A 26176-nucleotide genomic window follows, 5' to 3' on the forward strand; every position below is an offset into this window, starting at 1 on the left:
TAGGCTGCTTATAATCTGTAGATCAAATATATCACATTCTAGCTGGGCCTATGAAGAAGAAGTATTATCCTTTTCAATTGGCTGAGATCAGGGATTAATTCTGTAACTGTGATGGATAAAGCAATTATTCTTTTTTTTTAAAAACTTGCTTTGGAAGTTCTGCAGGGAGGACAGCCAACTCGATAGCTCGTCTAACTGCCTTGAGGCTATTCTAAGGACTGATGGAGAGGATACTGTGTAAGTTTATGGGGCTGATTCTGCCCTCTCAAAGACTTAACTCATGCAGCAGGCACTGGATCTAACTAACTGGCAACAATGCTCCTTTAACACCACAAGTTAACAGAAGGACAAGTCCACAAGCAGTTCTCATTAAGCATCGACCCAAGAGCATCAAAATCCCAAGTTGTTAGTGAGGTCTTACGGAGTACAGGAATATATAGAACAGTACAGATCCTTCAGCTCATGATGTTTGCTGATCCTTTAACCTACTCCAAGATCAAGTTAACCTTTCCCTCCCACATGGTCTTCCATTTTTCTTTCATCCATGTACCTATCGAAAAGTTTCTTAAATGTGCCTAACGTATCTGCCTCCATGCATTCCACGCACCTATCACTCCCAGTGTGAACAAAATCTACCTCTGACATCCCTCTATATTTTCCTCCCAACGCCCTAAAGTTTTGCCCCCTTGTATTAGCCATTGCACCCTGAGAGAGAAGTTATCTGGCTGCCCAGTCCATCTTTCTCTCTTATCATCTTGTAGACCTCTTTCAAGCCATCTCCATTCCTCTTTCTCCCCTAAGAGAAAATTGCTAGCTCACTCAACCAATCCTCATAGGCCATGCTTTCTACAGTCAGCTTTGAAATGATTTCAAAGCAATGGTGGGTCAGCTCTTCAAATTCACCTTTTGCTCATTGTATAACTGAACATTGGTATTGATTTACAACTTGTTACAATACAAGATAAGGCAGTCCACTGTAGTTAAATAATTGAGTATAAAATGTATAAAATTAAATATAAAATGGGCTTGTAATACTAGGCACTGAAACTGAAAGAAAACAATACAAATGTCAGAAGCCTGGTCCTCCACTTAGTGAAATCATATTTGATTCTGTGCTTTGGGCTATGTTTCCCACCCAGGAGCTATTGCCTGAGGTTATCACAGTGTCCAAAAATACATTTATATTATCCTTGAATGTAACCAACTGTGGAGTTACTGGCAGCTGATGTAGAGAACAGCTTCAGAGCATTCACCGTATCAGTCCACCCGAGAATGCTAAATGTACCAATGAGGTCATCCTCATTCGTCTGAGTTCTAGTAAATATCAGGCAGTTTTCTTCACAAACAGAAGAGATTCTGCAGATGCTAGAAATATCGAGCAACACACACAAAATGCTGGAGGACCTCATCAAGTTAGTCGATGTTTCGGGCTTAGTGGAAAAGATGTGAGTGTGACTGTCAGAATATACAATGAAAATGATGTAGTTGCAGAAATCTGAAATAAAAACTGAAAATGCTGGGAAATCTCAGCAGCATCTGCGGAGAGAGAAACTGTTAACGTTTCAGGTCGAGGAACCTTCATCAGACCGTTCTCAGTTTTCTGTTTTGATTGGAGTATTCATCTTACTTATGACAACACAAAGGGAAGCCATTTGGCCCATCCATGCTGGCTCCCAGAAGAACATTCCCATTAGCCTCTCGTGCTCCTATATCCCCGCAACTCATTTTTTTCTACATGCTAATCATGTCTCAGTATTGATGCAATTCCAAAGAAGGCACACCAAGCTATATTCCTGTAGGGATTTATGGAGATTTGGTAAGTCACCAAAGACTCTAGCAAATCTCTGCAGATATAGCACAGAGAGCAACCTGACGGGTTGCATCGCTGTCTGCTATGGAGGGTCCACTACACAGGATCGGAGGAAGCTGCAATGGGTTAGAAACTTAGCCAGCTCCCTGAATGGGCATGAGCCTCCCCAGCATCAAGAACATCTTCAAAAGGCAGCATCTATCAGTAAGGACCCCCATCACTCAGGACATACTCTCTTATTACTACCATCAGGGAGGAGGTACGAGAGCCTGAAGACATTCACTCAACATTTTAGGAACTGCTTCTTGCCCTCTGCCATCAGATTAATGAACAGTTATGAGCGCATGAATACTACCTCAAAATTTTTGCTCTCTTTTTGCGCTACTGATTTTTTTTTTGTATTTCTTCTTGTAATTTTTAGTATATTTAATTTATTGCAGTGTATTTGCAAAACAACAAATTTCATGACATAAATGTCAGTAATAATAAATTTGATTCTGATCTTTCTTTGACATATCCACTTAGCCATACCTAGTGGTAAATTACAAGAGCCAATTATCTATCATCACATCTTTGGGATGTAGGAGGAAACTAGATCGTATCAGGGGAACCCCCCTCAGACACAGGGAAGAGGTAAAACTCTGCACAGATTGCACCTAGGGTCAGGAGTGAATGTGCGAGGAGGAGCTATGAGGCAGCAGCACTAACCAAGGCACCACCCAACAGCTCAGAGGTGAAGCTAGCTGAGCCACTGCCTCAGAACACCGGTGTCCCAAGTTCGATCCTGACCTCGGGTGCTGTCTGTGTGGAGTTTGCACGATCTCCCTGCGACTGCAGCAATTTCCTTCAGGTGCTCTGGTTTCCTCCCACATCCCACAGATGTGCGGGTTGGTTGGTATATTGTCCGTTGTTTGCAGCTGAGTGGTACAAGGTGAGGAGATAGTAAATTGATTATTATGTGGGGTGAATTTAAAAAAAAAGAATCAGTGTAGGAATTGGTGGCTGCCTGTAAAAAGTATATGTACTTTGATAACAGAATGTACTTTGCTACTTTGAACTTTGAATAGTGTAAATGGGTGTTGGTGGGTTGGCATACACACAGTGGGCTGAAAGGCCTGCTTTCCATACTGCACAACTTAGTAACTCTATGATGCTGAGTGAGAACTTTAATAGAAAAAAACAGCATATTTATTATGGGTGATGTCAGATGAAAGAAATTAAAGGCAGCAAAGTTAAAAGTAGTGGTGCATTTCACCAATTAAGGTATCCATTAATCACCGATTAAAGCATCGAGGAAGATTGAGACATCGAAGTGAATGCGGAAGGCTAGTGAGAGTTCAGTGCCTACTGCCTGCCTTGTCTGTAAGGAGCCTATTTAGACACATAGCTTTTATATTCTGTGCTTTCTCACCCATTCCTTTTCCATTTTGTTGTGCGGGGGGAGGGGGTTGGGGGGGTTGATATTCCTGTTGTGTTCTGCTAGTTTTTCTTGTGCGGGAGTGGGGTTTGGGGTTTGTTTTGTGCGGGGGAGATGGATTAGGGGTGGAGGGCTATGTTCGTGTGTTTTGTGCGGAGGGGTAGGGGATTTGGGCCTCGATGATCAGGGTGCCATTCTTTTTTGTGCGGGGGGAGGGATGGGTTTGATGCTTCTCTCTGAACAACTTTCAAGTTCTTTCTTTGTTTGGTGGCTATCTGGGGAAGACAAATCTTAGAGTTGTGTGTGGATACATACTTCGATAATAAATGAACCTTGGAACTCAAGTGACCTTTGGGTTGGCTGCAAGTGCATTTCAGCAGCTTGGAGCTCAGTCATTTCTGGGTAGGTCCAACAGAGACAGGAGGTATTAGTGGTGATACTACAGCGATAATGGATAAGATGAACACTGATGCCAGGTCATCTCTGGAAACTGCCATAAATACAACTTACGTCACTTCATAAACACATGAGATTGTGCAGGTGCTGGAAATCTTGTGCAAAACACATAAAATGCTGACTCAGCAAGTCTATGGAGGGGCAGTCAATGATATGGGCCATCAGGATATCACTCCATGCTTGTCCACTGGCATGTTATTCTCATTCTGAAGCTGAAACTTTGTCAGACTCTGGGTTATGGAGACATTTTGGATTTTCAAAGGCCTTTGTTAATAAGTTCATCTTCTGTGATAAGCCCTATGATTTTTTTGTAAGAATGCACAAAATTACTATCAACTTTCCATCTGCTCTGGTGGCTGCTATTTAGTTCCCTTCCCCTAGGGGATCTGATCCCAAAACAACAGGGATTCTGCTTTGCTTTAAAGGAAACAGATGATATTCTAACATAACTTGAGACTATGGGTGGTGATACATCTCTGCTAAAGGAGGTGTAGGGCACTCCTTCCCTCTGCTAGCCTGCACGTCACCCTTAGGCAAGGTGTAGCACCTGCTTAGCCCCCCCCGCCCCTGATCAGGGTCAGGTGAATCCATGAGAGCAGGTGGTGGATGGTAATATGAGCAGCTGGTGCATATCACAAGTTCTGACGCCAGGCAGACAATCTCTGAGGAGTATTGATAATGGCTGGGGTCACCTATCACCTGAGGTCACTGCCCAGGAGAAGGCAATGGCAAGCCACTTTTGTAGATATTTGCCAAGAACAATCTTAGTCATGGAAAGACCGTGATTGTCTACGTCATACGCCACGGCACATAACGAATTAACTTTAGACTATATGGAAAGTATATGTTGTGGCGACCCACTTTCTGCGCAGGCGAACCGGCTCACAAATAGCTAGCGCGTGGGGGGAGACTTTGGTAATGCACCTCTGACGTCATTTCCGCCCGGAGAGGGCGGGCGCTAGGGATTAAATGCCAGCGCCGCGAAGTTTGAATAAACTAGTCTCGAAATGACTTACTGACTGCGTGCCATTATTTCAGCGCTGTGTAGCACATCGCTACAATGTATTGGATTATTATGGTCACATGTACCAAGATACAGTGAAAAGCTTATCTTGCATATTCTTCATTACAGATCATACAGTGAATTAAGGCAGACCAAGGTAAAACAATGACAATGCAGAATAAAGTGTAAAAGCTACTTAATGAGTAGAGTGCAGGCAAAAAAATAACCAGATGGACTATGTGGTAAAGAATCCATCTTATCAAAAGTATTGTAATTTCAAGCTCTGTGTTCCATCAATGCACATTGTATGGTTGTCACACTGAAGTCATTTTTCGAAAGTGAAGCTTTAGTTTACTTGCCAGTTGAAAGCCACTTCTGCTGTGCCGGCCATTGACTGGTCCGTTTGGGGAATGTAGCAGCTCTTTCCTATTGGTTGCCTTGTGCACCACAGTACCGGCGTCCGGTTCCAGGCACCCCAGGGGCACAGTATAAGAATAGCACGAATATTGATACATAATTATTGGGATTACAAAATTAAAAGTTAACATAGATGGATATATAAACAACAGGTACAAGAGAATTAAGTCTCCCAAAATCATACATGATACAAATATAATGTGTACGAGACAAGAAAACTAGGTATAACAATATGAAAAAAAAACAGAAAATAGAAGAAAAAAAAAGAATAGCACATGTGAGAGACTCGCTGGTTTTCCTTTGTCTCCAGGGGCTCCTCTTCACACTCAGCTCGTGGCCAGTGCTGAAGAACCATTGGGTAAGTGTACTGCAGGTGTAGGAGGGCCCAAGGGCGCACTTAGCTAAATATCTGTAGAATATTCAGTTTTGCAATTGTCTAACTTGGGGAGACTTAATGAAGTCTTCCTTAAACCACCTCTAGGGCCACAGAGAGAACAAATGTCATAAAGTCGGGAAAGATTGTGGCCATCAAGAGTGGAGGAGATTGGAGATGTTCTACTCAATCAGCCTCTATTGTATGTTGGCACTCTTGCTCAGAGGTAAAACCACTTTGAACTTGATTGTAACTCAGGGTGCTCTGGTGGGATGTCTCTGTACCTGATCTTCTGGGTCTTGGAATTGGAATTGCTTTATCATTGTTTCATGTATCGAGATATAGGGAAAAGCTTGTCTTGAATACTGTTCACACAGTGTTTTGAGGTAGAACAAGATAAAGCAATAACAGAATGTAGAATAAACTGTAACACAAGAAGTGCAGTGCAAGATCATAATGAGGTAGACTGTGAGGTCAAGATTCTTATCATACTAGGGAATCATTCAATATTCTTAGTGAGGTAGAAACAATCTTTGAGCCTAGTGGTAGATGCTTTCAGGCTTTTGTATCTTCTATCTGATGGGAGAGGGGAAAAGAAAGTTTGGAATGGGTGAAGTCTTCAATTGTGCTATCTGCTTTATCAAGCCAGCGAAAAAATACTGGGAGATTCTATGGAGAGTAAGCTGGTTTCCTTGATGTTCTGAGTTTTGTCCACAATTCTCTGTAGTTTCTCTGGAGAGCCACTTCATGCCAGAAATGCTCGTCATGCCAACCAGCAATTTTATAGAACACTGGTAAACTCAATGTGTCAAGCAGCATCTGTAGTGGCAGAAGATGTCAAATGACATTTCAGGCTGAGACCCCGCCTCAGGATTGAGAGGGAACAGAAAAGATTGCCTGTATACAGCACCATGAAGGTACAGGGAGTTGGTGGGGAAACGGCTGGTAGGTGGGACAGAGGATGGAATGTGACAGACAGAATCAGAAGGGGAGGGGATGGTAGCAGATATAATGAGTTGAGGAGAGGGAATGGGAAAGGTGAACTAAGTAGGGAAAGTGAGGTGGACAGATGAGGGTGTGTGGGGGGACAGCACTTGGACTGTGGGCACATCAGACCGGAAAATCCAATGTTCATAGCATTGGGCTGTAATGCAAAATTTGAAATGTTCTTCCAACTCAAGATATTTAGCATTTCCCTTTTGACTCTTTATCAATTTTTATCACTGCACAATAGAAAACATTCAATCTGGATGTATAACGGCTTGGTACGGCAACTGTTCTGCATGTGACTGCAAGAAACTGTAGAGAGTTATAGACACAGCTCAGCGCATCACAGACCAACCTCCCCTCTGTGGACTCTGTTTATACGCCTTGCTGCTTCATTAAAGCAGCCAGCAGGATCATAAACCACCCCAGACTTTCTCTCTTCTCCCCACTCCCATCAGGCAGAAGTTACAAAAGCCTTAAGCATGTCCCACCTGGCTCAGAGACAACTTGTATCCCAGTGCCATCAGAATCCTGAATGGACCCCTGGTACAGGAAGATGGCATTTGGCCTCACAGTCTACCTTGCACTGCACTGCAATTTTTCAGTACCTTTTACATTTTATTCTACATGATTATTGTTTTACCTTATTCCAGCTCAATTCACTGTGTAATGTTTTCATCTGTATGAACAGTACGCAAGATAAGATTTTCACTGTATCTTGCTACAAGTGGCAGTAATAAAATAATACCAATACCAACAGCAAATTGCTTTTATCCTCACTGTTGCAATGGAGAAGGCGGAGGGTAAACAGGTCAGTGTGGGAGTGGAAAGGGCTGGTCAAATGCTTGGAATGTTCACTGGTATTTTTAACCCCTTGTTTCAGCAGTCTGCGGTAAACACCTGCTTCAAACAGACATCAATTGTACCAGTACCTAAGAAGAACCTGTAACCTGCCTCAATGATTATTGTCCAGAAGCACTTACGTCCACTATAATGAAGTGCTTTAAGAAGTTGGTGATGAAACATATCAACTCCTGCCTGAGAAGTGACTTAGATCTACTTTAATTGGCCCACAGCAGAAGTTATTTCATTAGCTCTTCACTCAACCCTGGAACATCTGGTCAGTACACATACATCAGGATGCTCTTTATCATCTACAACTCAGCATTCAATACTATCATCTCCTCAAAACTAATCAATAAGCTTCAAGGCTATGGCCTCAATACCTCCTTGTTCGGTTGTATCCTCAATTTCCTCACTTGCAGATCCCACTCAAGTTTGGATTGGCAAAAACATCTCCTTCACAATCACAGTCTGCGCAGATGCACCACAGTACTGTGTGCATAGCCCCCTGTTCTACTCACTTTACACTTATGCCTGTGAGGTTAAGCACAACTCCAACGCCGTAGTTAAGTTTGCTGATGGCACTACTGCCATTGGCTGAATCAAAAGTCCTGATGAATCAGCATATAGGAGGGAGACTGAAAATCTAGCCGAGTGGTGCCACAACGACAACCTCTCATCAATGTCAGCAAGGCCAAGGAGCTAATTATTGACTTCAGGAGGAGCAAACTAGAGGTCCATGAACCAGTCCTCACCAGGGGATCAGAGGTGAAGACGGTCAACAACTTTACATTACATGGTGCCATCATTTCAGGGGATCTGTCCTGGGTCTGGCACATAAATGCCATTAAGAAGAATGCAAGGCAACACAACTACTTTCATAGAAGTTTGCGAAGATTCGGCATGACATCTAAAACTTTGACAAACTCTATAGACAGGTGGTGCAGAGATTATTGACTGGTTGCATCTTGCCTTGGTATAAAAATACCAATACCCTTGAATGGAAAATCCTCCCTACCTTGGAGCACATCTATACAGAGCACCATTGCCATGCTCTCTTCTCACTGCTGCCATCAAAAAGGAGGTACAGGAGCCTCCAGACTCTCTCCACCTGGTTCAGGTACAGTGAATACCCCTCAACCATCAGCCTTTTGAACTATAGGGGATAAATTCACTTGCCCCCATCACTAAACTGTTCCCACAACTGTAGACTCAGCTTCAAGGGCTCTTTATCTCATGTTCTCACTATTTTGTTTTTTTTTCTTTTGTATTTGCACAGTTTGTTGTCTTTTGCTCTCACGTTGTTTGTACATCCTGTTGGGTGCAGTCTTACATTGATTCTATTGTTTTTCCTGGATTTACTGTGTAAACTGGCAAGAAAATAAATCTCAGAGCTTTATACGTATTTTCAGAAAAAAATTTCTTTGAACTTTGAACTTAAAAATGACAAGCAATTAGAAGCTTGGGAGGGACATTGAGGACAGAGTGAAATGTGCCTCACAGAATGGTCTCCTGTCAATGCTTGGTTTCATCAATAGACAGCAGGGCACATCATCAGTTCAGAATGCAGAGGACCAGGTTGACAGAGGGGTATGTAGACCTCTGGCTCACCTGGAAGGGCTGCTTAGGTCCCTTGTTAGTGGTAAGGGAGGAGACGAAAGGACAGGTGTTTCACCTCTTGTGATTACAGGGATAAACTCCAGGAAATGGGAACAGATGTGTAGGGAGGGATGAAGGAGTCCCTGCAGAAGGCAGAAAAGGGAGGGAGACGGGATGACATGACCGGCGATGAGATCAGGTTGGAGTTGGCAGAAATGGTGAGGGATAAGCAGGTTGAATGCCGAGGCTGATGGGTGGAAGATTATGTCCCTGGGACCTCTGTTGTTGTTCTGGGGACAGCAGACATGCGGGTGAGTGAGGGCTCCATCCGCTGTGGCAGAGGGGAAGCCATCCTTTCAGTAGAAGGATACTCTCATTCTCATCCTGAGAACACGTGCGGCAGAGAGGGAGAAATTGAGTGAAAGGAGTGGCATCCCTACAAGTGGCATTGTGGGAGGAGGAGAAAGCAAGGTCACTGTGGGAGTCTGTGGTTTTTTAGGTGATGACTCTCGCTACTTTGGTTGAAGATTTCTGCATTGTCACACATTCTAATATGATGATATGACTGGTTGCAGTACAGGATTGAAGGATCATTTCAAGTGGTTAACTCCAAATATTTAAAAGCAGTTCGGAACTTTATTCAAAATTTTGCAACTTTCATGTTGCCTGTGCCATTTATCTGATAGTTTTATCACACTAGTGTTTGCATTACTGGATAACCAGGCTCCCTAACAAATGTGTCTTGCACTCCAAATCAAATCGCCAGCTTTTCATAAAGGCTGTAGGAAACAATTTTCCCATGGGAAAGCTTCACGCCTTTAGAACAAGGCAACATTAGCAATCAAACTCACTGAGAAGGGACAACTCAGAACTGGGAAGAAGGGAATATTGTGGTATTTGTGAGGCATCTCCAAATGAATCAGTTTACATTCCTATGGCAATGTTTTACTACTCTGTGATTTTCCACTTCAGAAATGGGTGGAAGGATTTTAATGCAAATATATACACGCTATATATTTGATGTTTATTTACTTATGCAAAAAAGTATGTGGGGAGAGCAACATGATCCTCTTTTGAGAAGTAAATTCACTTGATAGTTCCGATTAAATTGAGTTCTGTCATTGTAGTTCCTTAATGGAAGAGTGAACCAGATAGGGGACAGGATAATTCTAGCGGGAATTAACAAAATGCTGGTCTGCTTGTTACCATGGCGACATTGATGAAATATTTTCCCCAGACAGCAAGAGATTCTCAAAGGTATTTGGAGTTGAGACACACCTCTAATAATGGCCAAAGATACTGAATCCATGGCATATGGAGAGATTCAAAGATTCAAAGCACATTTATTGCCGAAGTATGTATACAGTATACATCTCTGAAATTCATCCCCCTGCAGGCAGCTTGGCTAGACAGTTTGGGTTTGCATTCCTTTATTTCAGAATAATGAGGGGTGACCTTATTCAGATCTATAATATATTAAGGGGGCTTGACAGGACAGATGTTGAGATGCTTACACTAATAGGAGAGTCACAAAAGAATTAGTTAAAGATGATGGGTCAGTCATTTAAAAGTGATGTGCATAGAGATTTCTTCTTTCAGAGCGTGGTGAATCTGTGGAATTCATCTGCTCCTGAGGATAGTGGAGGCCTGATCATCAGAAATATCTACTGTGGAGATACACTATCAAGGGACTGGTCATTCTGGGAAACTGGCAGAGAAGTGAAGTTAAGGCCAGCATTGATCTGTTGTAATGGTTGGGCAACTTGAGGGGCTGAGTGGAGCCTACTTTCTTGAGGTCTGGTGGAAGATAAAAGAGGTACAAACACAAGCAAGTCAATGAAGCAACAGAATAAAATAGAAGTGTATAAAAATGTAGTTTATGTTGACCCAAGTTATGATTGTTAAGTTGTGATCCTGTAGGTTATTAGAACATATATTGTCCTTACTTTTCTGAACAAATGAAGAAATTGGTTGTACTATTTCGAATCATAACATTTATAGAGTTTCATCATTTCCTTTTGTGATTGAGCATCCTGTCCACAGCATTCAATGTACAATAAGCCTGTGGCCACAATAATGTATGAGCCATACACTAATGTCTGCAAGGCATAAACATCTACTGGAGTGACTAATTTACATACCAGAATTAATGGTACCTCAAAAGTCAATTACTCGTACTTCTGTGAAGCTTCCAACCCCTTTTATGTCTCAACATGTTTTCTAAAGCGATGATTAAATGCAAGCCAGGATAAAAACATGAAATCTTAAGGACCAGACAGACTAAGTAGATTATAAGAACTGTTTTGCCAACAAGAAGAGATGTTCACGTCTGAGGTCTGGGATGAGATTTTCCAAGGTAACGCGATAAACGGAGGAGGATTTTGCCTTGGGAGTGGAATAGCGAAAGGAAATGTAGAGAAAGCCAAGGTAAAATACACTCAGTGACCACTGAGCATATTTTTATTGTTTTCTGCTGCTGTAGCCCATCCACTTCAGGGTTTGATGTGTTGTGCATACAGAGAAGTCCTTCAGCACAGCACCGTTGCAATGTGTGGCTACTTGAGTTACTGTCACCTTCTTGGCAACTTGAACCAATCTGGCCATTCTCTTCTGACCTCTCTCATTAACTGCTGCGCGTGAAAATCTCAGATCAGAGTTTTCTGAAATACTCAAACCACCCCTAATGGCACCAACAACTATTCCACAATAAAAGTCACTTAGCTAGCATTTCTTCCCCATTTTGATGTTTAGTCTGAACAGCAACTAAGTCTCTTGACCATGTCTACCTTCTTTTATGCACGAGTTTCTGCCTCATGATTGGGTGAATACATATCTGCATTAACGAGTAGATGTACAGGTGTATTTAATAAAGTGGCCACTTCGAGTAGGTGATGATGTAAAAAAGGAAGAAGTGTGGAGAGTTTACAAAGCAGCAGATCTAAGGAAACAAGCTAGTTTATTATTTCAACCCTTTACTTCTTTTGTATAAAATCACTAAGAGGAACTATGTTATAGTAAATAAGTAATATCCACGAATGCTTAAAATATCACATAACAATTCACATTTATTTTAAAATTGACAGTTTTAAGTGTCTGTTTATAGAAAGTTAATTACATGGTGTTTGATGATCAGTGAACTTGGGTTTGCTGACTGAATATAGTGGTTAGCTACTGACTACACATTTACACCACTCGTTGTCTCGTCAGAGATTGTATGAGTTCCTCTGGAAACCAAATCAATAGAACCAAATTGAGAATCACTCCAGATTATATTTTCATGATCACTTCATTTCACACATTAAAATCTATATTCTTGCTCAAAATGATTTTACGCTTTATGTATCATTTGGAGAATTGATTTTTATTATACTTTAAATGTATTTTAATTACAGTAATCCTTCCAACATAGCAACATTGAATATACCCATGGAACACTGTGCTGTTAATGCTTCTGCTACAGTGAATAATACAAGATGTTATCTCCTTTCCTTTGGGACATGGCTTTGAAAAGGATCCCACGATAAATCTGATGTGCTAAAATGCAACATACAGTATGAAACAAAGCAGAATATGGATAACTGGCAAGTTGTATAAGTTCAGTTTCACAAATAGGTCTGAGAGAGGACTAAAACCTGGGAACGATGTGAACACTCCCTTTTCAACATTTCAGAATCAGAATCAGGACAAAAATAAATCAGTTACAGAATAAATCAATTAAATCAATATATATTGAATATATATAAATAAAATGGTTAAATTAAAAATAATCCAAAAACAGAAAAAATAGTGAGGTAGTGTTCATGGGTTCAATGTCCATTTAGTAATCGGATGGCAGAGGGGAAGATTGATTGGTTTTATTAATCAATGAGCAAATATTGAAGCTCCCAGCAGTTTTAGACCTCTCTGATAGCATTTGTGAATCAATCCATCCATACAGGTATATTGTAACGCATGCCTTAGAGATTCAAATCAGCGAAAGGTGCTGAGAAATTCTGTCTGCCATTCACCCATGTAACCCTGCTTCACCCAGTTCACCCTCTGCTACTGCTCCCAGACACTGCCAGATACATGGGTCATGTAAAAGTATCATACTTGAGATTGGAAGATCCTTGTCAAGCACAGACATTAAGGGTTAATGAACCCAAGCGGTGGGTAGATGGAGTGTAGATACAAATCACTGTCTGATTATATAGAGAATATGCCTGAGGAAGTGAATAGTCTGCCTTTTCCTGTGTTACTAATAGCTGCACTTTGTTTGAGGAACTTAGTGCAATCAGGGCATCCTTTTTTAACAGCTTACTTTTACATAGCAACACCTCCAGATGTTCCCAGTTCCCTCGGTATGTGGCCACTTGTTTTTTTATCTCCTTCAGTTTTGTTTGATCTTGCTCTTGGGAAGTGCCTGGGGGTGCTACGAAAGTGCAGGTTGCTGGAGAATGGAAACTCTTGCTGGGGATCCCATCTGCCTGGGCATCCGGCCTAGATTATGGGCCTGGGTCAAGGCACTGCATGCAGAGATCCCACTGCTGGAGATCTCGAAACTACAACAGCAAGGTAAACTCTTTCTTCCCTATAATTATTAAACCAAAAAAATTATGACACAGCCCTTCATGTCAGTGCTAGTCAAGTAAAAGCTCCCAGCTTATCTCACCTTCCAGTGTTGAGCCTGGAGCACTGTAAGAAAGGGCTCTTCAAGTAAACTTCTAAATATGGTACGGGCTTCCACTTCGATCCTTTCAGGCTATGAGATTTAGTTCATTAGAACCCTTTAGGTAAAAAAATCCTTTCTCTAACTTCCCAAATAGTCAAACAGCAGAGACACAGGCCCTTCAACCCACTGATTCTAAATCAACCATTAAGTAATACACACAAAATGCTGGAGGAACTCAGTAGGCCAGGGAGCATCTATGGACTGCGAAAGGGTCTCAACCTGAAATGTCAACTGTACTCTTTTCCATTATTGCTTAGATTTCTAGCATCTGCAGCTTTTCTCTTGTTTGTCAACGATCAGGTACCCATTTATGGCAGAGCCATTGATGTCCAATGGAGATTGATTACCTGCAACTTCCTGAAGTCCATAACCATCTGCCACTCACTGGACGTCTTTGTTTTATTTCCTGCACCATTCTCTGTGAACTCTAGAGACTGTTGTGAGTGAAAATCCCAGGAGATCAGCAGTTTCTGAAATACTCAAACCAACTCATCTGGCACCAATAATCGCTTCACGAACAAGAGTCACTTAGATCACAATATCTTCCCCATTCTGATGTTTTGTCTGAACAGCAACTGAACCTCTCGATTACATCTGCATACTTTAATGTATTGAGTTACTGCCACATGATTGGCTGATTAGATATTTGCTTTAACAAGAGGTGTACAGATGTACTTAATAAAGTGGCCACTGAGTGTATATGAACCCTACATTGATTGCCCCCACCTTCTGTTCAACTCCGCCTAGATTCTACCACTCATCTGCACACAAGACACAGTCTACATCGTCCAGGTAACCTAACAAGTTTCATGCCTTTGGGATGTGGGAGGGAACTCGATCACTAGGGGGCAGCACACATGGAGAACATACACAGACAGCACTGGAGGTCAAGACTGAATCTGGGTCATTAGAACTGTGAGGCAGCAGCTGTATTCGGTAAACTGCTCTAATCCTTCTCCGCATCATGAATATTCTGCTAAAGGAAATGTGTTCTTCATAGCTGCTCCTGCCAGCAACATCTGAATGTCGAAAGTGAATTTATAAAAACTCTATCTAGTCCTCAGAATTTAATATAGATCAGTCTCCCCTCACTCTCCGCTCTTCCATTGCTAAATCCATCCTGCCCCACAGGTACAATTTTCTGGTTCTACCAACAACTTCTCATTACTACCATTAGGGAGGAGGTACAGGAGCCTGATGGCGCATGATCAACGTTTTAGGAACAGCTTCTTCCCCTCCACCATCAGATTTATAAACAGCCCATGAACCTATGAACACTTTCTCACTATTTTGCTCTCTATTTGCATTAATTTATTACTTTATATTTCTTATTGTAGCTTATAGTAAATTTTATATGTATCTCAAACAACAAATTCCACGACATACATCAATGATAATAAACCTGTTTCTGAATATGAGCTTTGCAGATCTCTGCACCCTTTCCAATGCAATTACTTTTTTTATGTAGGAATCAATTTCTTCAAGGCAGAGAATTGTTTAAACCTTAACCAAACCAAAACGTTTGTATGGTTTCATTGCACTGATAATCTTCAATAAAACTCAATATTGTGCTTTATTTCTTCACCGATGCTGATAAACCTGCAGAGTAACTCCAGTATTTTGTTTTTATTTCAGTTCTACAACTACTTTGGGATTCTGAGGGATGGCATGCTAGTGTAGTGGTTAGTGCAATGCTTTTACAGCGCCAATGACCTGGGCTCATTTCCCACCGATGTCCGTAAGGAGTTTCTACATCCTTTCTGTGGCCATGTGGGTTTCCTCCCGTTGCTCTGGTTTCCTCCCACATTTCCAAAAACGTACAAGTTAGCAGTTTGATTGGTCACATGGATGTAACTGGGCAGCACTGGTTTGTTGGGTCGGAAGGGCCTGATAACGTGCTGTGTCTCTAATTAAAATAAGTCAATATATTTTACTTATATTGCAAAGTCATTTCATACCTAGATAAAATTGCAGAATTGAAAACGTGGATTTGCAAAATCACTTTTGAAGTGAGCAGCAGAAGCTACGTCCCACCTACAGCAGCCAAAGTGATCCGGAAGTTTGTCACAGAAGTGAATGAAATAAAATGGGAAAATATGACATTGTTAATTTCGGAAGGGATATCGAAGTCTCGAATCCCATTTATATAGTGAAAAGCTGCCGAAAACCACATCATGAAGGAATTTTGGAGCCGCTGTCCACAAAGCACAAGAAGCTAACTCAGTACTTGCACAGTGTCTGATCTCAGGAACATGCTGCCAGGTGAGGTGTTTGAAGCAGGTGCAATCACTATAATTAAGAGGCATTTGTAGACACTTAAACAGACACTTCCCAACAGACATTTCAATGGAAGAATATGGTCCTAATGCAGGGATTAGAATTGATGGGGGTGGGGTCAGGGAGTCAGTATAGATTTAGTGGGCTGAAGGGCCCCATTCTGTGCTGTATGTCTCTATAACTGAGGCAGATAATAGGGTGACTAATGGAATGCTGGCTGCTTTTCAGGAGTGTTATAGGATAAAAACTGTGAAGTCTTACTGAAACTGCCCAGTGAGACCACATCTGGAGTACTGCAAACTGTTTTGACCCAATTAAGTAAAGAAAGATATTATTTTGTTGAAGACAGTTGTGACAATGTTCACAAAGATGAGTTTGAAAGAATTGCATTACAAGGACAGTTTACACAGGTTGAGACTGAACTCGTCAGAGCTTAGAAGAATGAGAGCGATGTGATTGAAGATCCATAGTGAGGTTGTCAAGATGAATGAGAAAAAGATGGTTCCTCCCAGGGGAAGAGTCCAAAGCAAGGAGACATGGTCTCAAAATGAGGGGCACCCACTTAAGACTGAGATGAGTAAGAATTTCTTCTTTCAGAAGGTTGTGGTCTTTGGAATTCCAAGCCACAGAGATCTGCAGGGGGAGGGTAGTGTACTTGCATGTTTTTAAAGCTGAGATAGAGCTGGTGCTGTAGTTTTCCTCCATTCTAGCAGGATATTCTGTAATTTAACCTCTACCTGGCTTAGAAACCTCCCGGAGTATCTCTTCACAAAAAAGGTTAGAGAGGAGATTAAGGACATTAGCCTGGAGGATGTGGAATCGATATGGGTAGAGCTGCATAACACTAAGGGGCAGAAAACGCTGGTGGGAGTTGTGTACAGGCCACCTAACAGTAGTAGTGAGGTTGGGGATGGCATTAAACAGGAAATTAGAAATGCATGCAATAAAGGAACAGTAGTTATAATGGATGACTTCAATCTACATATAGATTGGGTGAACCAAATTGGTAAGGGTGCTGAGGAAGAAGATTTCTTGGAATGTATGCGGGATGGTTTTCTGAACCAACATGTCGAGGAACCAACTAGACAGCAGGCCATTCTAGATTGGGTATTGAGCAATGAGGAAGGGTTAGTTAACAATCTTGTCGTGCGAGGCCCCTTGGGTAAGAGTGACCATAATATGGTGGAATTCTTCATTAAGATGGAGAGTGACATAGTTAATTCAGAAACAAAGATTCTGAACTTAAAGAAGGGTAACTTTGAAGGTATGAGATGTGAATTAGCTAAGATAGACTGCCAAATGATACTTCAAGGGTTGACGGTGGATATGCAATGGCAAGCATTTAAAGATCGCAGGGATGAACTACAATTGTTCATCCCAGTTTGGCAAAAGAATAAACCAGGGAAGGTAGTGCACCTGTGGCTGACAAGGGAAATTAGGGACAGTATCAAGTCCAAAGAAGAAACATATAAATTAGCAAAAAAAAGCGGCACACCTGAGGACTGGGAGAAATTCAGAGACCAGCAGAGGAGCACAAAGGGCTTAATTAGGAAAGGGAAAAAAGACTGAGAGAGAAAGCTGGCAACGAACATAAAAACTGACTGTAAAAGCTTTTATAGATACGTGAAAAGAAAAAGATTGGTTAAGACAAATGTAGGTCCCTTACAGTCAGAAACAGGTGAATTGATCATGGGGAACAAGGACATAGCAGACCAATTGAATAACTACTTTGGTTCTGTCTTCACTAAGGAGAAGATAAATAATCTTCTGGAAATAGTACGGGACCAAGGGTCTAGTGAGATGGAGGAACTGAGGGAAATACATATTAGTAGGGAAGTGGTGTTAGGTAAATTGAAGGGATTAAAGGCAGATAAATCCCCAGAGCCAGATGGTCTGCATCCCAGAGTGCTTAAGGAAGTAGCCCAAGAAATAGTGGATGCATTAGTGATAACTTTTCAAAACTCCTTAGATTCTGGATTAGTTCCTGAGGATTGGAGGGTGGCTAATGTAACTCCACTGTTTAAAAAAGGAGGGAGAGAAAATCCGGGGAATTATAGACTGGTTAGCCTGACATCAGTGGTGGGGAAAATGCTAGAGTCGGTTATCAAAGATGTGATAACAGCACATTTGGAAAGCGGTGAAATCATCGGACAAAGTCAGCACGGATTTGTGAAAGGAAAATCATGCCTGACGAATCTTACAGAATTTTTTGAAGATGTAACTAGTAGAGTGGATAGGGGAGAGCCAGTGGATGTGATATATTTGGATTCTCAAAAGGCTTTTGACAAGGTCCCACACAGGAGATTAGTGTGGAAACTTAAAGCACACGGTATTGGGGGTATGGTATTGATGTGGATAGAGAATTGGTTGGCAGACAGGAAGCAAAGAGTGGGAGTAAACGGGACCTTTTCAGAATGGCAGGCAGTGACTAGTGGGGTACCGCAAGGCTCAGTGCTGGGACCCCAGTTGTTTACAATATATATATTAATGATTTAGACGAGGGAATTAAATGCAGCATCTCCAAATTTGTGAATGACACGAAGCTGGGCGGCGGTGTTAGCTGTGAGGAGGATGCTAAGAGGATGCAGGGTGACTTGGATAGGTTAGGTGAGTGGACAAATTCATGGCAGATGCAATTTAATGTGGATAAATGTGAGGTTATCCACTTTGGTTGCAAGAACAGGAAAACAGATTATTATCTGAACGGTGGCCGATTAGGAAAAGGGGAGATGCAACGAGACCTGGATGTCATTGTACACCAGTCATTGAAAGTGGGCATGCAGGTACAGCAGGCAGTGAAAAAGGCGAATGGTATGTTGGCATTCATAGCAAAAGGATTCGAGTACAGGACAGGGAGGATCTACCGCAGTTGTACAAGGCCTTGGTGAGACTGCACCTACAGTATGGTGTGCAGTTTTGGTCCCCTAATCTGAGGAAAGACATTCTTGCCATAGAGGGAGTACAAAGAAGGTTCACCAAATTGATTCCTTGGATGGCAGGACTTTCATATGAAGAAAGACTGGATCGACTAGGCTTATTCTCGCTGGAATTTAGAAGATTGAGGGGGGATCTTATTGAAGCGTATAAAATTCTAAAGGGATTGGACAGGCTAGATGCAGGAAGATTGTTTCCGATGTTGGGGAAGTCCAGAACGAGGGGTCACAGTTTAAGGATAAAGGGGAAACCTTTTAGGACCGAGATGAGGAAAAACTTCTTCACACAGAGAGTGGTGAATCTGTGGAATTCTCTGCCACAGGAAACAGTTGAGGCCGGTTCATTGGCTATATTTAAGAGGAAGTTAGATATGGCCCTTGTGGCTAAAGGGATCAGGGGGTACGGAGAGAAAGCAGGTACAGGGTTCTGAGTTGGATGATCAGCCAAGATCATACTGAATGGCAGTGCAGGCTCAAAGGGCCAAATGGCCTACTCCTGCACCTATTTTCTATGTTTCTAAGTAAAAGAATAATGGGCAAAGTTGTTGTATGGCAAATCCACAACAATAATTGTGCAGAAACTAATCCTTTTGAAAGTCTTTGCCAAATGATTTTCTTGCCCTTTTAACTGATTTTCTGAAAATATTATTCTTGAAATTCCTGTTTGATATGCTAATGAAATAACAAGCAAAAACATGACACTTCAGAGGATATGCTTGTATATACAGGCACATACATTCCTCCAGTAACTAACTACTTATAGAACCATAGAACTTTACAGCACAGAAACAGGCCTTTTGGCCCTTCTTGGCTGTTTCCGAACCATTTTTCTGCCTAGTCCCACTGACCTGCACCTGGGCCATATCCCTCCATACACCTCTCATCCATGTACCTGTCCAAGTTTTTCTTAAATGTCAAAAGTGAGCCCACATTTACACTTCATCTGGCAGCTCATTCCACACTCCCACCACTCTCTGCGTGAAGAAGCCCCCCCCCCCAATGTTCCCTTTAAACTTTTCCCCCTTCAACCTTAACCCATGACCTTTGGTTTTTTTTCTCCCCTGGCCTCAGTGGAAAAAGCCTGCTTGCATTCACTCTATCTATACCCATCATAATTTTATACACCTCTATCAAATCACCCCTCATTCTCCTACGTTCCAGGGAATAAAGTCCTAACCTATTCAACCATTCTCTGTAACTCAGTTTCTCAAGTCCCGGCAACATCCTTGTAAACCTTCTCTGCACTCTTTCAACCTTATTAATATCCTTCCTGTAATTCGGTGACCAAAACTGCACACAATACTCCAAATTCGGTCTCACCAATGTCTTTTACAACCTCACCATTACATTCCAACTCTTATACTCAATACTTTGATTTATAAAGGCCAATGTACCAAAAGCTCTCTTTACAACCCTGTCTACTTGTAACGCCACTTTCAGGGAATTATGTATCTGTACTCCCAGATCCCTCTGTTCTACTGCACTCCTCAGTGTTCTACCATTTACCTTGTATGTTCTACCTTGGTTTGACCTTCCGAAGAGCAATACCTCACACTTGTCTGCATTAAACTCCATCGGCCATTTTTCTGTCAATTCCTCCAACTGGTCCAAATCCCTCTGCAAGCTTTTAAAACCTTCCTCACTGTCCACTACACCTCCAATCTTTGTATCATCAGCAAATTTGCTGATCCAATTTGCCCCATTATCATCCAGATCATTGATATAGATGACAAATAACAATGGACCCAGCACTGATCCCTGTGGCACACCACTAATCACAGGTCTCCACTCAGAGTAGCAATCCTCCACTACCACTCTCTGGCTTCTTCCATTGAGCCAATGTCTAATCCAATTTACTACTTCTCCATGTATACCTAGCGACTGAATCTTCCTAACTAACCTCCCATGTGGGACCTTGTCAAAGGCCTTACTGAAGTCCATGTATACAACATCCACTGCCTTCCCTTCATCCACTTTCCTGGTAACTTCCTCAAAAAACTCTAGTAGATTGATTAAACATGACCTACCACGCACAAAGCCATGCTGACTGTTTCTAATAAGTCCCTGTCTATCCAAATACTTGTAGATCCTATCTCTTATTATTCCTTCCAATAATTTACCTACCAGCCTATAATTTCCCAGCTTACTTTTTGAGCCTTTTTTAAACAATGGAACAACATGAGCTATCCTCCAATCCTCCGGCACCTGACCCGTGGATATCGACATTTTAAATATTTCTGCCAGGGCCCCTGCAATTTCAACACTAGTCTCCCTCAAGGTCCGAGGGAATACCCTGTCAGGTCCTGGGGAATTATCTACTCTGATTTGCCTCAAGACAGCAAGCACCTCCTCCTCTTTAATCTGTATAAGTTCCATGACCTCCCTACTTGTTTGCCTTGTTTCTATAGACTCCATTCCAGTTTCCTTAGTAAGTACAGATGCAAAAAACCCATTTAATATCTCTCCCATTTCTTTTGGTTCCATACATAGCCGACCACTCTGATCTTCAAGAGGGCCAATTTTATCCTTTACTATCCTTTTGCTATTAACATACCTGTAGAAGCTCTTAGGATTATCCTTCACCCTGACTGCCAAAACAACCTCATGTCTTCTTTTAGCCCTCCTGATTTCTTTCTTAACTATTTTCTTACTCTTTTTATACTCCGCAAGCATCTTATTTCCTCCCTGTTGCCTATACATGTTCTACATCTCTCTCTTCTTCTTTATCAGAGTTCCAATCTTGTATCTTATATCTTGTATGCAACTCTCATATGAATGAACTGGTTTGTGAGAAACCTAGGGACATTAATAACATGGAGATTGACTATCAAAAGGATATTGTTGCTGGATTAGTTTATCGACAAGCCAAATATTCCAGATAACAGGTTATGTTTAATGATACCCAACAGACAAACAAGTTTTACAATCTTCTCATTGTCGGTTCCAAAAGGTAGGAATTAATTAAGTTTACTGTCAACCACCTTTGAAATGCAACTGTGCTTGAAATAAAATCCTCATTATACGAACATCCTTATTCAATGACTATAGTTATTACCTTTTACCCTTTACACCATCAAGGGGCATAAATAGGGAAGACAGATGTAAACTTTTCTCATTGAATATTCACTTTCCCGGGCCTGAGAAGCTTAACTCCAACCTCGGCTTTCTAGCACATCAGCAGGACCTTTCCAAAGGATCAGAGTTGTTTGTGACAAAGTTTATCTTCTAACCACTATTCCTTGTTCAGCTTCTTGTTGTAAACAGCAACTAGTCCTCGGTTCTTAATGTAAATTGCAAGCAATAACCAGTTTGAAGTTAAAAGGACAGTTTTGCAATCAAACAGCACAGCCAACAGAACACAGGCTGCTGGCCCTCAGCAAGTGACTGGCTGCTCAAGAGATATGGTTTACAAATTTAAGTGACCATTCTACATTCTGGTCTGCATCAGCTGAACATACGGCAATGGGGTTATGTTGAGTGGACTACATCAAAGCAGGCAACTACAGCTAAGTTATTTGCATTATTGTGATCAAGATCAAGGAAGGTTCCAGACCAGACCTAGCACATCAAACATGGTCACTGGGAAAAGTGATCAATCAAGTTTGCATAATTGTGTACTCAGAGAATCAGCCATCACAGCATTAATCTTAGGCGTCTGGAATCTCTGTCCCCAGAACCTATTAGACAATCTATGTGGATTACTTTGTCCCAGCAAAGATATCTGAAAAATACTGCGTGTAAATAATGCCAGCTAGTAGCAAAACAGTATAAATGCTAGAAGGCATTGCAGATCTTTTGGAATGACAAGAAGAATGACGGAAAGATGGGGTTATGATGGTATTGGGTTTGCTGACTGTGAATTTCTAAATGCAAGCGAAGACCTTAAGCCCTATCCAATATAGATAGCTACAGGTACCCTCACTAAAGGGAGGTTATATTGTAGCTATCTACTCTTCAAAGACTAGTTCACTTACCTGTTTATCCTCTATGGTGAGCTTACAGCCAATACCAACTAGTTGAGTAGTGCATCCTCTCTCCCTACAAAGGAGGAGATATTTCCATCTAACAAAGTAGTTTATACACAGTTCATTTGTTTTTAGTGATACATGTTTAAATCCTGATAAAGTTCTTAAAACACATTTAAAACTCACAGAAGTTTTCTATATTATAACAAATTTCCAAATTACAAATGATTTTTCAAACACAAAGGATTTCTAAAACACAGGTGCAATTCCTGTAAGTTAAAAAGCCATACAAATGAGATGCAGATGACCGAATCATCCATTGCAGAAATCAAAGGCAGAAGACTGGATTTTCGTCACCCTGTCTCGCTGTCAGTCTTCTTGCTGATCTGTGACCATTCCTAACTAGCTTGACTATTCTCCAACATTTATACTGTTTTTCTCCCACAGGTGACTTGACATGCATATGATCATGGTCTAAAAGCTTCTGGAGAGAGAGGGTTCCCAGATACCCATAATTAATGCTGTAATACAGACTCTCTTAGCACACAGATCTTCCAACTATTAACAGATCAGCTATTTGATGTGCTATGTGATTGTGTCAATCTGGTCTGCAAGCTTCCTTGAACTAAATAACTTAGCTAGAGTTGTCTGGTTTGATGAAGCCAATTAACGTAACCCCCTCGTGTTACGCTGCATCTCTTAAGCAGTCAGCACCGTGTTGTGGGCCTTTATTCTGTGCACTATAGACAGTGCTGTTTGCAAAGCTGTCCTTTTAACTTCAGACTGATTATTGCTTGCTGTTTACATTAAGAGCTACAGAATGGCTTCCATTTATGACAAGAGCCTGAACAAAGAATATTGGTTGGAAGTTTAACTTACTCAAAAACAATTCTTTAATCTCTACAAGTGTCAGTTGCTATTTTAGAAAGGTGAGATTAGCAAAGAAATAAAGCCCCATGGCACTGGACAGTGAATATCCATCACTGTGATCGTGACGTATTCATCTGCAACTCTTTGGTATATTCTTTTAATTTGTAAGAATTGTACTTGTGTTTGGAAATCCTTTGTAGTTTGTAAATCTTTTTAAATTCAGAAATTTTTTATAAATCAAAAATCCTCTGTGAGTTTTAAATGTAGTTAAGAACGACCTATCTAAAATTCAATGTTTATCACTAAAAATAAAAACAAACTGTGTTTATACTTTGTTAGCCGGAAATATCTCCTCCATGGTGGAGGAGGGGACAACCACTAAAGTAATGACTATTGACAGCTAGACCTCACCACAGAGACTGGATAAGGTCTTTGAAGAGTAGGTTGATGCACAATGACCTCCCAATTATGATAGTATCCATAGATACCATCATCGGATAGGCTTCAAATCCCTTATAAGTGTAAGGCTTTGTCGACAGTAAACCCAATAGCATCGCACCATAGCAAAGGTATCTATAACCAGAGGGCATAAGTTTAAGGTATTGAATGGGAAGTTTAGAGGGGATATAAGGAAGAAGTTCTTTCTCCAAGAAGGTGGGTAGAGTTTGGAACACACTACCTGAAAAGGTAATAGAGGCAGCGAGTCTCACGACATTTAAGAAAGACTTAGATAAGTACTTGGCCTACAGACATCAAGACATAAAGTATATGGACCAGGTACTGATAAATACAATTAGCAGCTTGAGTGCCCCTTATCCAAAATTCCAAAATCCAATATTTTTTGAGTACTGCTATCACATCACAAATGGAAAATTCCACAAGGCACTGGGAAGATTGCTAGGTGATGAGCAGGTCTCTGTGCACCACAGACAATTCTGAGAAGTAACCTCACCTATGTAATGAACAGGTGTCAATGAGGAATTGAAAAACACTGCATAAAATGAAAAGTGAAGATCTTGATCGTGTATTGAAAGAGTGAATTCAACAGTGTTGCAGAGAACACATGCCACTTAACGATATGCTGATCTTGAAACAATCAAAGATCTATCACGATGAACTGAAAATTGAAGGTAATTGTGAATATTCAGCAGGCTGGTTGCAGAAATTTAAGAAAAGTCACAGCATTAAATTTTTAAGGATTTGTGGTGATAAAGCATCTGCTGATCACAAAACAGCAGGGAATTTCATTGATGAGCTTGCCCAGGTTGTCACTGTTGAAAATCTAACACGCTGAACAGCTGCATCAGTACATGTGTGTGACGAACAAGCGTAAGAACGGGGAATGATGGTGATGCCAAACAGCCACTGACTGTCCACCTGAGCAGATGGGGTAGTGATAGCTTACCTTTCTGATGGTTGGATGTACTCATGCACAAAATTATTAAAAACATTCTATAAAACTAGCTTCACAGTACATGTATATGTAATATAAATGGATTTCACGTTTAGACTTGAATCCCATCCCCAAGGTATCAAATAACCAAAATCCAAAGCACTCCAGCCCTAAGCATTTTGGATAAGGGGTGCTCAACCTGTTGTATAGATGAATACTTGACAGTCATCAAGGACAGGGTGGGCCAAAAGGCCTGTTTCTGGGTTTTATGACTCTTAGCACTAAGGGCAATTAAAACCAAATTTATATTAGTTCTACTTCTGGGTGTGACATAGTAATGGAGAGGTGGTTTGGAGTCTGCAAAGGGGTAGGACATCACCATGTTGAGAAGCACTGCCCTCTGCCTCTGGAGGCAAGGCTATTTAGGGGTGAATATTGATAACAACAGGCTGGGGTGTTGGTCGGAAGAAACTGTGATCTTTAATGCTACAATATGGACTTCACAAGCATTGATGAAAGTCCATATCTCAAACTATATATGACTACAGTATAAAACTCTAGTCTGTTTAAGTGTTTTATAAATTACTTAGCCTGACTTTTGAAGAAATAATTCACATCTATTGAAATGCTCTGATTTTGCCCAGTAACATTAAAATCCAATTAGTGCTGCTTCTTTATTGTGCAGTACAGTTCACACAAGGATATATACCAGAACTTCAATTTTGATATAAGTAAAAGTTTTTTTCCAAATACCTTCAGGACAGTATCTCAATTTCTGTAAATACCAGGGACCTTTCCATATTCCGAGCCATCATACAGTGACTACCAGATCAACAACTAGTTGTACTATGACCAATACTGAAAGAATGATGGCAAAATGACTCAATATTGCAAACCAAGGAACACAATATTGCTACTGCTACTCTTTGTACTCACACATTTCTAGTCACTTTATCACAGTGAGTGGCTTTGATCCAATTGTAGATTTTTAAAGTATTCATATATGATAAACAATTCTTCGAACCTCCGACTTGCCAAGTTGCAGCAATGATGCTGATTCAGAGTCAAATGAAAGTTCAGAAGCTGCCTGATGTAGATCAGATTTATATCTGTGTAAAACTG

At 41.1% G+C, this 26176-nt stretch overlaps 1 protein-coding gene across 6 annotated transcripts in view; it reads right to left on the reverse strand.

Moving 5' to 3' along the window:
- The window catches only part of LOC140714253 (rho GTPase-activating protein 22-like), a 524093-nt gene that overhangs the window by 66190 nt on the left and 431727 nt on the right, over positions 1 to 26176 (reverse strand). The gene's annotated exons all lie outside the window — the stretch shown is intronic.

Source organism: Hemitrygon akajei, chromosome 21 (assembly GCF_048418815.1).
Source record: "Hemitrygon akajei chromosome 21, sHemAka1.3, whole genome shotgun sequence".
NCBI classification, from domain to species: domain Eukaryota; kingdom Metazoa; phylum Chordata; class Chondrichthyes; order Myliobatiformes; family Dasyatidae; genus Hemitrygon; species Hemitrygon akajei.